Genomic DNA, 12,381 nt, shown 5'->3' on the forward strand with positions numbered 1-12,381 from the left:
AACTCATCTTTTCACCTTCTTTGATCCAGTCCACTCTTCCTCCTTCCCTCTGATAGCTATTTGTTCTGTGTGACTGTGCCTCTGTTTTTATTTTGTTCCTTTGTTTATTGTGTTCATTAGCTTCACCATATAAGTAAGATCATATGGTATTTGTCTTTCTCTGTCTGACTTACTTCATTTAGCATAATCTCCAGGTCCATCCATGCTGTTGCAAATGGTAAGATTTCCTTCTTTTTTTTTTTTTTCTTTTTTTGTATTTTTCTGAAGCTGGAAACGGGGAGAGACAGTCAGACAGACTCCCGCATGCGCCCGACCGGGTTTCACCCGGCACGCCCACCAGGGGCGATGCTCTGCCCACCAGGGGGAGATGCTATGCCCCTCCGGGGCATCACTCTGCCGCGACCAGAGCCACTCTAGTGCCTGGGGCAGAGGCCAAGGAGCCATCCCCAGCGCCTGGGCCATCCTTGCTCTAATGGAGCCTTGGCTGCGGGAGGGGAAGAGAGAGACAGAGAGGAAGGAGGGGGGGTGGAGAAGCAAATGGGCGCTTCTCCTATGTGCCCTGGCCGGGAATCGAACCTGGGTCTCCCGCACGCAAGGCCGACGCTCTACCGCTGAGCCAACTGGCCAGGGCGATTTCCTTCTTTTTTAAGGCTGTGTAGTATTCCATTGTGCAAATATATCACAGCTTTTTTCTTACTCATCCAACTGGAGGACACTTAGGCTGTTTCCAGATTTTGGCTATTAGCAAATAACACTGCAAGAGTTCCTTTTTTTATTATCCACAGCCCACATGCAGGACTCATCATCACCACCAAGTGTTCCAGGTGAAAGCTTTTCCTATCACAAACACCACCAGCAGGGTCTTTAGTTATGGTTCTTCAGGGTGTACTCTGCCTAATTGTACATGGTGGGTCCGCCCCTTTTCCACAGTCAAATTGAGGCTCATCTGCAACAAAGCCCTCATGTTTCCAGTAAGAATTCCCTGTGGACAAGGCCCACTGGGGGTGAGGATGATGGAGTCACAGAGACCCGATTCCGGAAACCAGGTTCAGTGATGTAGATCCACTTTATTCAGGAAGTAAGCTAGCTTATATACTCAGGTTCAGCCTATAGGGTGTTACAGCATGTCCTTCACAGCCAATAGCTGAAAAGTTCAGGGAGCTGCCTGGTTGGTGCTGAGTTACTTCCTTACAGTGGGCGAGCTCCCTCCTGGGTGTGCCTAGGAGGGTTTCAGGTGTTGGAGTGTTCTCACAGCATTGCATCAGCCACAGCTGCTAGGAGTGCACTCTGCGCTCTACCTACATTTCCCCCTTCTCTTTTAATTAGGGCCAGTTGGACTTGATGAATGACAGCTTACTGTTGTTGTCTCTACAGGAAGGATAATGCCAGGGTGAGGAAAAGCAGTCCAGATGTGGAGGTCCACCCGCGTCTGGGAGTTAGCGGTTACTATAGCACACATAAGCAGGAACAGAGGACCAGGGTCTGGGGGCCCGTCAGGGACCATTCTCTGGGCTTGCTCCACTAAAGCCTTCGTATACCCCCAGGTGATGGGGTGCACACTGGACGTGAGGTGTTTTTCTGGAGACTTGCCATCTCCTGGATTGGGGGGCTCGTTGGAGGGGTCATCCTGGGACACTGGGACTGGCCTTATGTTTCATCCTGGGATCCAAATTGGCTGAGGGCTGTTTTCTGGAAAGACACAAGCATAACCTCTCCCTTGTGTTAGAAGGGGGTGAGGACCCCGCCACTGTGCTGCGGCTGGGTCCTTCCAGCATACCAATGACAAAGGGATTCGGGAGTGCAAACTCCACTTCTTCAATGATGGAGCCAATGGCGCAGTTAGCAATTCAGTTGGTTTCATTTTTGCGTGCTCAGCTGTGAGTGTGTTAAACTCAGAGGCTGAGCCACTTTCCACCTCAGTGGACGGGGACAAATAGGGAGGTAGGGGCTCCTCGGGGAGAGGGTAGCCTGTAATATTTTTGGCCTCAGCAGGAAATGGCTAGTAGGGCAGGAGTAAGACTGAGGGGGAAGGTTTGCCTTTCATGTACTTCTGCTGAATGTATGCGCCAGAGAGCTCAAGCCCAAGTATTGGGGTCCCAAAGAGGCACATTCAGAAGCCAAGGGTTGAAACCTGAGAGGATTTCCTAGTAGGTACAAAGATTCTTTTCATTAATTTAACTCACCTACTCTGCAATAGGCTATAAAGGACTTGAGCTTGAGGGGCTTGGGAGTGAGGGAGAAGGTTTCCTATTGCAGAGGGTCACTCACCCATCCCTTGGATGCCAGTTGGTCCCCTGTCTAGGCACCAGTTGTGGACAAGGCCCATCAGGGGTGAGGACAACAGAGACGCAGAGACCCTACTCTGGAGGCCAGATTCAGTGATGCAGATCCACTTTATTCAGGAAGTAAGCTAGCTTATATACACAGGTTCAGCCTATAGGGTGTTACAGCGTGTCCTTCACAGCCAATGGCTGAAAAGTTCAGGGAGCTGCCTGGTTGGTGCTGAGTTACTTCCTTACAGTGGGCGGGGTCCCTCCTGGGTGTGCCTAGGAGGGTTTCAGGTGCTGGAGTGTTCTCACAGCATTGCATCAGCCACAGCTGCTAGGAATGCACTCTGTGTTCTACCTACAATTCCCCTCTTCCTTGAACGTGCCAAATTTATAGCTCCCTGCCCTTAGAAAAAACAGCCCTAAAAGCAATCTGATAATATATGGCTGAAATCCATATCTGACTGTATTTTTCTTTAACATACCATGAATTCATTCAATGGCAAAAACGATGGAACCCTTCGGAATCATTCATTTAGGAAGGACACATAAGAATTGCAGGTGTATACTTTGAACTACTAACTTCCAAACTCAAACTTAACAAATAACATTCACAGAGGGCTGATTTTTAAGAAGTAAGGGACAAAGAGAGGTATATATCGTAATTTTAAAAGGAAGTCAGAAAAAGGAGCAATTCAATGCAATTTGTGGTGCTGGCTCAGGTTTCACAGAGAATGTGAAACTTGGTTTGGAAAGCAGAGTAAAGGTATAGTGATACTAAAATCACAGCCTTATGATGAGTTAGGAAAATTTTTCAAGTCCCTAACCTTTATTTTTTTATGAGTGTCATCTTAACATCATCCCCTTTTATGTATTCCAGAACTCAGCATAATGCCTGACACATAATAGGTTTATAATAAGAATCTTCTCAATTAATTTTACTCTGCTTCTTTATGATGACATCAGTGTACATTGTATATTGTTTTATAACCAAGTTAATTACTTAGAGGCAATGTATTAACTAATATAAGAACTGAAATTGTAGACAATATCAATAAAACAGGAATGACTTGATTAGGTTAGAATTTATTTAAATAAAATTTTGTATTAAATATTAATTTCTGACTGATTAAATTGTTTTGTTTTGGTGAGTTTTGGGTTGCTTTCTTTTGGTTTGTTTCATTTTATTTTGTTGTTGCAGACTCTAACCTGTCTTCCTTTTAAAATCTCATCAGTGCACAGATTTGTCTAAGCCACCAATCTAGGATCTAAATGATGGTGGAAAGGAAAGAAATTTTGGGGGAGGAGATGCCAAGACAAACATACAAACTGATGTAAGAGTCTCTGTCTCAGCACTTCCTTACAGGAGAAGGATCCACCAGTGCTAAGTGGGAGACGGTTAGCTGTCTAAATAAATTTAGATTTTAAAAAAAGAGTAAATAGAAGTAAAGAGAAACTGGAGAAGGTTTTGTGGAGCAAGTCTTACCTAATTTGGCAGAAAGTTTATGAAGGATTTTGATAACTTAAAAACAAGATAGAAAACCTTTCAGCAGGCAGAGAGCTGTAAAACGCATGAGCCTGGAATGAGAACAGCACTGGAAGGACAGGCGCAGGCTAAGACCATAGTCAGGGAAGCCCACAGGTGGAAACAGTTAATAATATTCTTTTCATTTGTTTGTTTGTTAAATTTTATTTTATTTTAATTTATTGAGCGTACATAGATTCTAGTGTCCCCCCCCCAAATACCTCCTCCCTCCTTGTTCCCCACCACATCCCCCTTGCCCTCCTCATGAAATGCCCTCCCCCTGGTTATGCTTTTCTGCTCTCATCCCATCCTAACTTCCCCTTTCCCTCTGTCTACTTTCCCTCTGGACCCTTGGATCACACCTCTGTCTCTATTCCGTTCCTCAGTTCATATGGTTCATTGGATTCCTCAAATGAGTGAGGTAATATGGTATTTTTCTTTCTCTGCCTGGCTTATTTCACTTAACATAATAGTTTTCAGGTCCATCTATATTGTTGCAAAAAAGTAAAATTTCATTCTTTTTTATGGCCCCATAGTATTCCATGGTTTATATGTACCACAGCTTTTTAATCCATTTGTACACTGACAAACACTTGGGCTGTTTCCAGATCTTGGTATTGCAAACAGTGCTGCATAAACATGGGGGTGCACTGCTCCTTTTGAATCATTAATGTGATGTTCTTGGAATATATTTCTATAGGTGGGATGGCTGGGTAAAAATGCAGATCCATTTTTAATTTTTTGAGGAATCTACACACTTTTTTCCAAAGTGTCTGCACAAGTCTGCATTCCCACCAGCAATCCAGGAGGGTTCCCTTTTCTCCACATCCTTGCCAGCACTTATTATGTGTTGTTTTGTTAATGAGCACCATTCTGACTGGTGTGAGGTGATATCTCATTGTGGTTTTAATTTGCATTTCTCTAATGATTAGTGATGTTAAACATTATTTCATCTGCCGATTGGCCATCGGTATGTCCTCTTTGGAGAAGTGTCTATTCATTTCTTTAGTTCATTTCTTGATTGGATTGTTTATCTTCCTGGTGTTGAGTTTTACAAGTTCTTTATAAATTTTAGTTATTGACCACTTATCAGATGTATTGTTGAATATGTTCTTCAATTGTTTGGTTTGCCTTTTTATTTTGTTCATATTGTCTTTAGCTGTGCAAAAGCATTTTAGTTTGATATAGTCCCATTTGTTTATATTGTCTTTATTTCCCTTGCCTGTGGAGACAAATCAGCAAATATATTGCTGCGAGTGATGTCAGAGAGCTTATTGCCTATGTTTTCCTCTAGGATGATTATGGTTTCACAGCTTACATTTAAGTCTTTCATTCATTTTCAGTTTATTTTTGTGAATGGTGTAAGTTGGTGATCTAGTTTCATTTTTTGTAGGTAGCGTTCAATTTTCCCAACACCATTTGTTAAAGAGACTGTCTTTACTCCACTGTATGCTATTACCACCTTTGCCTAATATCAATTTTCCATAAAGATATAGGTTTATTTGGGGGTTCTCTGTTCTGTTCCATTGATCTGTATGCCTGTTCTTAAGCTAGTACCAGGCTGTTTTGAGTACAATGGCCTTGTAGTATAACTTGATATCAGAAAGTGTGATACCACTCACTTTATTCTTCTTTTTCAAGATTGCTGAGGCTATTTGTGTTCTTTTTTGGTTCAATATAAATTTTTGGAATATTTGTTCTATATCTTTGAAGTATGTCATTGGTATTTTAATAGAAATTGCATGGAGTTTATAAATTGCTTTGGGTTTATAGACATTTTAATGATGTTTATATTTTTCCTAACCATGAACACAGTATATGCTTGCACTTGTTTGTATCTTCCTTGATTTGTTTTATCAATGTTTTATAATTTTCTGAGTACAACTTTTTAACCTCCTTGGTTAAATTTACACCTTGGTACTTTATTTTATTTTGTTGCAGTAGTGAAGGGGATTGTTTTTTTAATTTCTATTTCAGACAGATAATTGTTGGTGTATAAAAATGTCTCTGACTTCTGAGTATTAATTTCATATCCTGCCACCTTGCTGAATTCATTTATCAGGTCCAGTAGTTTTTGGACTGAGACTTAAGGTTTCTCTGTGTACAGTATCATATCATCAGCAAAGAATGATAGTTTTACTTCTTCTTTTCTAATTTGGATGCTTTTTATTTCGTCTTCTTGACTGATTGCTGTGGCTAGGACTTTCAGGACTATGTTGAATAAAAGTGGTGAAAAGAGGCACCCCTGCCTTGTTTCTGATCTTAAGGAGATTGCTTTTAATTTTTGCCCATTGAGTATGATGTTGGCTGTGGGTCAGTCATAGATGACCTTTATCATGGTGAGGTATGTTCCCTGTATTCCCACTTTGCTATGAGTTTTGATCATAAATGGGTGCTGGAATTTACCAAATGCTTTTCTGCATCTGTTGATATTATTATGTCATTTTTCTTCTTCCTTTTGTTTATGTGATGAATCAAATTAATTGATTTACGAATGTTGTACCAGCCTTGATTCCTTAGAATTAATCCCACTAGATCATGATGTATGGTTTTTTTCATGTACTGCTGTATTTGATTTGCTAATATTTTGCTGAGAATTTTAGCATCTAAGCCATCAGGGATATTGGCCTATAGTTTTCTTTCTTTGTGTTGTCTTTGCCTGGTTTTGGAATCAGAATTATGCTTGCCTCATAAAAGGAGCTTGGCAGGTGTTCCTCCCTTAAATTTTTTTGAAATAGCTTGAGAAGGATAGGAGTTAGTTCTTTGAATGATTGGTAGAATTTGCCTGTGAAGCCATCTGGCCCAGGGCTTTTATTTGTTGGGAGTTTTTTGATAATTTTTTCTATTTTATTTATTGTAATCAGTCTATTTAGGTTTTCTGGTTCTTCCAGATTGACTTTTTAAAAATTATATTTTTTAAGGAATTTGTCTCCCTTAATTCTGCTGTTTCTTTGTTAATTTTCTTTTATGAGGATCTATCCAGTGATGTTAGTGGGGTATTCAAATCCCCTACCATTATAGTATTGCTGTTGATCTCACCCTTTATGTCCATTAAAGTCTGCTTTATATATTTAGGTGCTCCTATATTAGGTGCATAGATATTTATAATGGTTATATCCTCCTGTTGGATTGTTCCCTTTATCATTCTGTAGTGTTTCTTTATACCTTACTGTATAGCCTTTGTTTTAAAGTTTATTTTGTCTGATATAAGTATTGCTACTCCAGTTTTTTGTTCATTTCAATTTGCATAAAATATTTTTTCATTCGTTTACTTTCAGTCTATATGTATCTTTTGTTTTGATGTAGGTCTTTTGTAGACAGCATATGCATAGGTCCTGTTTTCTTATCCATTCAGCTACCCTATGTCTTTTTATTAGAGCTTTTAAACCATTTACATTTAAGGTTATTATTGATATGTAGTCGTTCATTGCCATTTTTTTCTTTAAATCTACATTTCTCTTTTATTAGATCCCCCACACTTTTTTTCTGTCTACAGCAGGCCTCTTAACATTTCTTGCAGCAATGGTTTGGTTGTCATAAATTTCCTGAGAGTTTTTTGTCTGGAAAACTTTTTATTTCTCCTTCGAACTTAAATGATAGCCTTGCTGGATAAAGAAGTCTTGGTTGTAGGTTATTGTTCTGAATTACTTTGTATATTTCTTGCCATTCCCTTCTGGCCTCAAGTGTTTCTGTTGAGAAGTCAGCTGTCATCCTTATAGGGGACATCCTTGTAGGTGATAGACTGTTTTTCTCTTGCAGCTTTTCGTATTCTTTTTTTATCTCTTAGCTTTGGTATTTTGATTACGATGTGTTTTGATGTGGGTCTCTTTGAGTTCTTTTTAAATGGGGTTCTCTCTGCTTCTTGAACCTGTGTGACTCTTTCCTGCATCAATTTAGGGAAATTTTCAGCTATAGTTTCTTCAAACAGGTTCTCTATCTTTTGTTTTTTCTCTTCTCCTTCTGGAACCCCTATTATGAAAATATTGTTTCTCTTTATGTTGTCACAGAGCTCTCTTAGAGTTTCCTCAGACTTTTTAATCATTTATTTCTTTTTGCTGTTCTGCTTCTGTGCTTTTACTTATCTTGTCCTCTAAGTTGCTGGTTTGATCAACTCCTTCATCCACCCTGATTTTAATTTCTTCTAGTGTAGTCTTCATTTCTGATATTGTGTTTGTCATTTCTGTCTGGGTTTTTTTTATGATTTCAATGTCCTTTTTGATGCTTATTATCTCTTTATTTAAGTGTTCATTATGTCCATCCATTGTTGCTCTAAGATCTTTGAGCACCCTAACAATCATTATTTTAAACTCTGCATCCAGTAATTTGGTTATTTTCATCTCTCTCAGTTCTTTTTGGGGGAGTTTCTCTTGTTGATTCATTTGGATTGCATTTGTCTGTCTTCCCATTTTGTCTGTGTATACACTCTTCCTTTCTCTTCCTTTGGGTGTGTTGTTTGTGTAGCTTGCTGAGTCTAAGGTTGGTATTGTCTGCCTCCAATTTTTAGTTGTGTTATTTCTAGGTCTTCTTGAGTTGGCATCAGGTGTTGTGTGTAATCTGCTATACTCTGATTATCTGCTATCACTATTCTTTTTGCTATTTGTGTCTGTGTTTTCTATGTCTTAGTTGGGTCAGGTGTGAGAAGCCTTTCCTTAAGTTATCACTCTAACAAGGGTTCTTAGGTCCTGAACTGATGCTCTCTGTATCTGGCCACTGGATATGCCTGCTCTGGACCTCCCTTGCTGGATGATGGAGCATATCAGTGGGGGGTCACTGCCTATGACTGGCTCTTATCTACTTTTTTGGAGCTACAGGTGATCCAGATCTTGTGGCTGCCTCTGCTGGGCACATATGCCATTGTAAATATCAGCTGCATTCCTAGGCTTGCTTTTATCTACTCTTGGCCTGGGGGAACTTCCTTTTTAAAAGTTCAAGTTCCCCTGAGTTCTGATTTTTGCTGCCTCTTATTGCTGGCTACTTTTTGGGCTCAGTACTGTAATTCAGTGATTAGGTATGATATAGAATGTGGCTTGCCCCTTAACCTCAGATGTTTTTCTATCTAGACCTTTTATTTATTTTATTTTATTTTGTTTTTTTCTTCTTTTTCAGCTCTCAGAAGGGTGTGGTCTCAATGGACCAGTGGGTGTGGCCTCTGTGCTCCCTATGTTTGGTCAGTCCTCTGGCCCCGCCCTGCTGCCGCTATTGCCACCTCAGGCGTTTGGGCTCAGGCACTGACAGTACCAGCCTGCCTCCGCCACCACTGTAAGGCTTACACACACCAGCTTGGACCACTTCTGAGGCCACCTGGGCACCAGCCACCACCAGGTGCGGGCCCACACCTCAGGAGTGACTGCCTGCAAGACTGGACATCTGCCGCAGCCTCCGCATTCTCTGCCTCTGTGGGTAGGTCAATGCACAGCTGCTTAGACTGCCTTCACTGTTTTCTAGGCCCCCTCTGCCTTCAAGGGCGGGTAGAATTGCATGTGAGCCAGGACCTCCACAGCAGCTGCATGGCTCCTGGCTCCAGGAAGCTGGCCTGTGCGCTCCCACTTGGACAGCCTCTGCAGTCTCCCGGGCTCAGCCACGGGCAGGTTTGCACGCTTGTTCCAACCTTTGAAGCTCTGGCCCCGGTTCCCGCCTCTGTGGGCTAGCTCGTGCACTCCCACTCAGACTGCCCTGGCTGCTGTAGCCAAGCCCCACTGCCGTTGGCCCATCTGCCCCCAGCAAGCACTCAGCAACATGGGAGTGGCAGTGTAGCTCACACCCTACTACTCACTACCTGTGTCCCTAATGTGCTACCTGCCTCTAAGCACCTATTTGTTTTGAATGAAGCAGGAGAGCCATGGGTGGGTGGAGTAATTTCTTCCCTTTGCTGGTGTTGCTGCTACGAGAAAAAAATGTTCATTTTAGATTAGGGATCTGATTCAGTCCAGGGGTTAGCATGTCCATCTCTCAAAGTGTCTCCCCCTGTGCCTCCAAGACCACACTGTCCCTTGGCAACTCCAGTCCTCCCACACTCCCAGTTTCCAGACTCCTGGGCAGGTGGCTGTGAGTGAGGCTCTCCATGCGGTCCTTTAATACAGAGCCTGGGTCCGAGAGTTCTGTCTTCTCTCAAACAGTATCTAAGCTCCTTTCTCACCCAAATATTGTCCGTTTGCCTCTGCCAGGCTTCAGGGCTCTAGGCTGGGACTTTAGTTCTGGGGATGAGGACCCACAACTCACCAGGCAATCCTCCCCACTGCGAGAGTCCCTCCGGGCTGTCGCTTGCTCACAGGAGCGGGGCAGCCTTTTCCGCATCTCCACCCTTCTAGCAGTCTCAGTGTGGTTCCTTTGGTTGTCTTTGGCTGTAGAATCCTCTTAGTTTTGTCCAAAGTTGGTCTTTCAAGATGACTGTTTTCAAAATTAAGTTATAATCCACTTTGGTTCTGGGATGTGGGAGTTGGAACGTCCGCCTACTCCATGGCCCTCTTGGCTCCTCCCAATAGTTTTCTTAATGGATTTTTGTTACTTAATTTGTCCAACTAAATAACTGTAGGATTCTTCTGGAAAATGCATCTTGCTCTTCATTTTTGTGCATGTCTTTTAGATAAATAAAATAATAAATTATCTATTGTCCTCTTCAAATTAGTCATTGTAACAGGAAATAGATGATAGCTAGGTAGATAAATGATAGATATATAGATATCTTGCAAATATAGTACTATTAATCAAAACATTCTAAACCTTTTTTTTCCTGTGAGCATATTTTTAAAAATATTTGCAACTATGCATCATGCCTTTCAGCTTTTGAGGGAGAACTGCTTATGAGTAGAAAGTTCAAGTCAATTATAGTCAAAAGTAATAAACAGCAAAAAAACTAGATTATGTATATTTCAATCATCAAAAGTAACACTAACAAAATGAGTGTATGTCTGTATGTGGTCATTAAAGTGTGTGTGTGACATTCAAGATGTGTTTGTGTAAGAGACTTTAAAGGTATTCCTCAGAAGCAGATCAAGAAAAGTGATGAGTTGCTCAATCTCTATTGCCAAATCTTTACCATGTTGGTAGCCTCTTGCACTGACAACCTCTTAAATATCTACAGCTTCTCACTTAAATTCCCTTAATCAGAAAATCAAATACAGTGGTACCTTGACACACGAGCACTTTAAATCACAAGCAATTTGAGAGAGAAGCAGTCACTCTTGGCATTTTTTGCTTTAAGTCAGGAGCAGATATTTAAATCACAAGTTTCCTCCACCCACCACTAGATTTGACACATGAGCAAATTGAGTCATGAGCTCAGCCATGAAATGAATTAAAGTTGTGTGTCAAGGTACCACTGTACTAAATCTGAACTAGAAAAAAATTTGTTCTTAGGTGTTAATTAGATAATATGATGTAGAAGAACATTAATTTTTTATGTCAAAATATTTGATTTTTAGTGAAATTAACTGAGGTGCCATTGGTTAATAAAATTTTGTAGGTTTTGAGTGTATAATTCTATAATACATCATCTGTATATTGCATTGTGTACTTACCACTTGAAGTCAAATCTTCTTCCATCACCATATATTGCTCCCCTTTATTACCCCTTTTGCTCTCTTCCCCTTGATCACTACCATACTGTTGTCTGTGTCTGAGTTTTTGTTTGGTTTGTTTTTCTGTTCATTTGTTCCTTTGTTCTTTCCTGCAGCATTATTTATGGTGACCAAGACATGGAAACAACTGAAGTGTCCTTCACTAATAATTTGATACAGAAGATGTGGTACATATATACAGTGGACAACTATTCAGCCATGAAAAAAATAAGAAATACTGCCATTTGTGACAGCATGGATAAATCTTGAGTATATTATGGTAAGTGAAATATGTCAGACAGAAAAAGTTAAGAAATACATTATTTCACTTATATGTGAGATATAAAACTGGAGAAACTAATTTAAGTACCTACTTTTAGATTTGCAAAACAGACCTGTAAGTTAACTAATTGTATTATTCACTTGTATATTACATATTGTTGGCTAAAAGAAGTTCCTAAAATAAATTTTTTATCACCCACCTAAATTTTTACCATTTTAAGGTTTGTGGTGATTCATCCTTGTATGGTTCAATGTCATGCTCATTAGAAGGTGTCTGTGTTTTTAATTTCACCTTCATTTCTGAAATTGGGACTAAAATATTTAAAAAAATAGCAACTTTGTTGAAGACATTTTAAAATTCATTTTAAACCATTTAAAAATTATAATAAATATTTTATATTAACATTTGTTTCATACAGTTTGTGGTTATACATAATTTGTCATCTATAGTATTTTGTGTGATTTGGAATATTTGACAATTATTAATAAAATTATTAGATATAATACATTAATAATACACTTTAAATTCTTACAAATGGGAATATGAGGAAGTTTTGAAAAAAGACAAAATATACTAATGAATCTTTTCACCAAGATTAATTATAAAATCAATTATATAAAAAGAGTAATGAATATAAAATATAAATTCACATACTATCTGTTATGTTGTTTTACTTAGTCACAAAATTTCCAACCATTTATTTGTAGAGTCAGATAAAAACTAAATCTGGTCCATTTTAAGAATTAAAAA

General features: G+C 39.8%; 1 non-coding gene across 1 annotated transcript; it reads right to left on the reverse strand.

Annotated features, from left to right (window-relative positions):
- Positions 1-555: 555 nt before the first annotated feature.
- Positions 556-631, reverse strand: TRNAA-UGC (transfer RNA alanine (anticodon UGC)). The gene has a single exon. It is a non-coding gene; the product is annotated as a tRNA-Ala (tRNA).
- Between the last annotated feature and the right edge of the window lie 11,750 nt (positions 632-12,381).

This window comes from Saccopteryx leptura, chromosome 3 (genome assembly GCF_036850995.1).
Source record: "Saccopteryx leptura isolate mSacLep1 chromosome 3, mSacLep1_pri_phased_curated, whole genome shotgun sequence".
NCBI lineage: Eukaryota > Metazoa > Chordata > Mammalia > Chiroptera > Emballonuridae > Saccopteryx > Saccopteryx leptura.